This window comes from Geospiza fortis, unplaced genomic scaffold (genome assembly GCF_000277835.1).
Source record: "Geospiza fortis unplaced genomic scaffold, GeoFor_1.0 scaffold600, whole genome shotgun sequence".
In the NCBI taxonomy this organism is placed as follows: Eukaryota; Metazoa; Chordata; class Aves; order Passeriformes; family Thraupidae; genus Geospiza; species Geospiza fortis.
The window spans coordinates 554,682-558,851 of record NW_005054562.1 but is presented as its reverse complement, the minus strand read 5'-3'; positions in this window follow the sequence as shown (position 1 = coordinate 558,851).

Here is a 4,170-nt window from a genome sequence, read left to right as displayed (position 1 = left end):
GCTCGGGGCCGCTCCTCAGGAGCCGCTCCCCGCCTGCCGCCTCTCCGGGGGATGTTCCCCATTCTACATCCTCCTCATCCTCCTCACCGTCCTCACCGTCCTCACCCTCCTCCTCATCCTCGCTGCCCTCCTCACCTTCCCCCTCCCCAGGAACGGCTGAAGGAGCTGGGGGTGTTTATACTATAGAGTGAGGTCTCAGGGGGCTCCTCATCACTCTGCAGCTCCCTGACAGGAGGGTGCAGCCATGAGGGGAGTCGGTCTCTTCTCCCAAATAACCAGAGATAGCCTGAAAAGAAGCGACCTCAAGTTGCACCGGGGGAGATTCAAGTTGGATATTAAGAAAAATTATTCACTAGAAGGCTGGCCAAGCATTCTAAAGGGCAAGTAGTGGATTCACCTTTTCCCTGGAAATGCTCAAATAAAGTGTAGATGTGGTGCTTGGGGACAGGGTTTAGTGGAGAGTTTGGCAGTACTGGGTGAATGGTTGGACCCAGTGATCTTTCAGGTCTTTTCCAACCTTAATGATTCCGTGATTCCCTGACAGGTCCATGCCCTCCTCCGTAGCCTCACAGTGCCCAGGGTGCTGCTCACAGAAATAAATGAATAAACCCCACCAACCTGCTGCTGCTAAAGCCACTAATTCTCTCCAAAACACCACAAATTGCAGCCTGAGACTGGAGGTTCACCCAGCCCAAGTGCTTTGATAGAGCAGTCTGGAGTACAACTGTACCTGCGAGGAGTTCGCTTTTTATTTGCCGAGCGACAGCAGCTTTACGTGGTGGCTGGCTTGCAAAAGGAGTTATAAAGAGGATTTTCTTGATAGAGCCTTTAACCAACAATTCATTTTAACAAGGGACTGACAAGCCAGCTGCCTGTTCAGAAATGGAGTTCTGCACCAGTAGCCCTGCTAAAAAAAGCTTTAAAAGGGCTGAGGGGCCACCTGAGCCTCCATAAACTTCAGGGTTTTACAGCACCGAGCTGCTATCGGAGCAGTTGCCTCCATCTTTTGCTGCATTGATAATCATTTATTTCTGTGGACTCAGAGGAAAATCCCTTAGGAGAAGGGACATAAAAATATACTGATAACAAAATACAGCCGTCTGCTTGTTGTCTGCAAAATCCTCTGACTACAGCTACATGTGCAAAGCCCTGTGTCTTGCTGGGTGGTTTTATTTTGGAGGGAGGAGGAAGAGAGAGTTAATCCTGCAAGAAGCATAGATTACATTTCAAAAACCACTGTGAAAATTTTGCAGTAATTTTCAGTACAAATCATATTTACCTCCAGCATGAACCTCATGAAAGTAAATAAGAAAAGAAATATATAAACACGTGCCAATATAAAACAGCCCAAGTATTCCAAGGGACAGCAATCATAAAAATTACAGTGGGATAAATCTCATATGACTGCTTTGGTTTGCAGGCTGCATCTTGCTGGTTTTGCATTTTGGAGCTGGAGAAATACTGCTTAATCAATATGTGCGTTATTCATACAATAATAACGCTGCACATTCTCTTGGGACATTTTTCTTCTGAGGAATTTGAGCTGCTGCAAACCTTCTCATTGTGTGCAGCAGTGCTGGTCCTTGTTATTAACAGCTGCTTATTGATCTGTAACAGCTTTTAGAAAGACTGAGGGTGGGTTTTTGGCATGGTGTGGAAGTCAGGTCTTTTGCATAAACAAGGCATTGTGCGTCATTAAGATGTTGCTTTCTCTAAATTCAGGGGGAAAAGCCCCATGTAATTAACAGCTTTGTTCCATCCCACAGTGATAACATCTATAAATCTGAAAAATATACAGTCAGCTGTATGGGAACCAAAAGCTCCAAGGGCCAAAATTTTATTAAAACAGCTTAATCTTCATGTTCCTCATCTTTGAGTGGGAGGAAGTTGCCAGTTTCCCAGATGCTTCCCAAGGTGGAAGCAGCAATTTCATTCCACATGGACAAAACTCCTGGAGGTCAGACCCTGAACTTGAAAGGGTTTGGGAAATGTGACTTGAGGGTGAAATTGTCAGTGGGTTTCTGCTCTGGAAAACTGCCCCAATTCCTCCGTGAAGATGAAATGGAGGATCTCTAACAGCATTTAAATAAACTCAGTTGTGATGCTTTCACCTCATCCCTGCTGGGATGATTACCCACTAAGGCTGGCTGTGTCTTTAGGGAATTTCTTCCACTCCTTGGAAGGAGTTTCCTTTTGGCTCACAGGTTTCTTTTGTGAATCATCTTAAATCATAACCTCTTAATAGCTGGGCTATTGAAGTATTTATGGAAAGGTAATCCAATTGTCCTCTTGGTTACTTTTTTCCTGAGCTGTGTGGATTTGGCTTCCCTGTAACAATTTGTATTACACCTTATTACATCCTTACAAATAACTCACTGGGGTTTCATTCCTATACTACAGGACTTTTCTACAAAGCAGGAGAACCCAGACAAATAACGTGCATTAAATAAAGTGTGGGGTTTAGGTTATAATTTGGATTATGTTGTTAACACCAGGTATATTGTCTAAGGTGCTATTTACTTCTCTCCTGTATTGGATTGTCTGGAAGTGTTGATATATTCAGGAAGAGTGAGGTAAATAAAAATATGTCACAAGAAAGTGTCAGTGAGTGCCTAATTTATCCCATTAGGACACAGATGTAAACGTGGCAAGAAAACCATTGGGAAAGAAAAAAAAACAATTTATCATTGCAATCAGATGAAGGAGATAGCCTGGATATTTGTCCGGAGTATGTACAAATACATTTCTCCAGATTTTAAAATGTTCTAGGAATTATTTATTTAGGGTAGTTTTACATTTGTGCTTAAGGAGTCTCCCCTTAAAAAGAAACTACAAACAAAAAACCAAGCAAAACCAACAAAACCCCCCACCCCAAGCAAACAAACAAAACCCTCCAAAACAACAGCAAAAGCCAACCAAACAAACAAACAAAAACCCATACAAAAGCCCACTAAACTTCTTTTCATAAGTTTCTTTCTTTGTTTGGTCCAGTTTCTTTTCAGATTTAAACAAGAAATCATTCCCCCCTCTCCTTCCCAGATTCCTACTTTCTTTTACTATTTTTTCCCGCTTTTTTCAGTTATTAGGCTGGGCTTGTGGCTTTCCTGAACACTGCTGGAAAAAAAAAAAAGCTGTTTTTTTTTTAGCAGTACTCAACTTTTCAATGCTGAATTAATTGGCCAACCACGCAGTAGGAAAAGCACTTTTTTCTTTGATAAAAATGCTGTTTTCCACTCAAATGCTTTACACACCAAGCCAGTCAACTGCAAGGAGCACAGCAACAAACACAAGTTGGCCTGAATGCTTCACAAAACCGAGGCTGACTCTTATTTCCTATTTCCAGACATTCATCCAGTGACCTAAGATTCCCTGAAAACAGCACAGCTCAGAGAGCTTATCACAGCACATCCGCATGTTGCTACCTGTGAGCAATTTAATAAAAAAGATATTATAGCAACAATAAAAGGAGTCTGGAAAAAGCCAGCTAATCCCTGAACAACCTTATTTCAGTCTATTAAAGTCCAAGAGAGACTTGAATTCCAGGACTGAGCAAAATCGGGCATAAAGCAGATGTTTTCATCAAGTACTGCAGTGGCAGCAATACATGTCCCAAGCTAGTGACCACCTGGCAGGTCTGGCACGTCACAAGGAAGAATCATGAGCCATAAAGAAATGATTTTCAATACTTTGTGTATTCCTGCATCAGTTACATCTGGTTATAGCTGCAAAAGCTGTGGATTTTAGTGACATTTCACTTGGATTTATCTGAGCGTTGCTACATCTGACCCTTCCTTTTCTGGAGACATCTGACTGCATCTGAATTAGGAAAATAAAAGCCATGAGCCAATGTAAAAAACTTTGTCTCCAAGGCAGTGATAAGTCAATCACCTCATCAATAAAGCGTGTCCAATACTCTCGGTAATCCTGGTGATCAGTTTTGCTTATGGAAGCTGGAGATATTAAATCGAGCTCGGAGCAGGGATGACAAGTGGCAACAGAAAGTGATGTTGACAGAGCTAAAGGAGCCCATGCTGAGAGCAACAGATGTAACACAACGGTGAGGGAACGGGGCTCAACCGGGCTGGTGGCGAGGAAAACTCAGAGGTCGGAACAAATCCCTCATTCCACTTAACTCCATGACAAAACACGGACAATCTTTCGCTCGGTTCA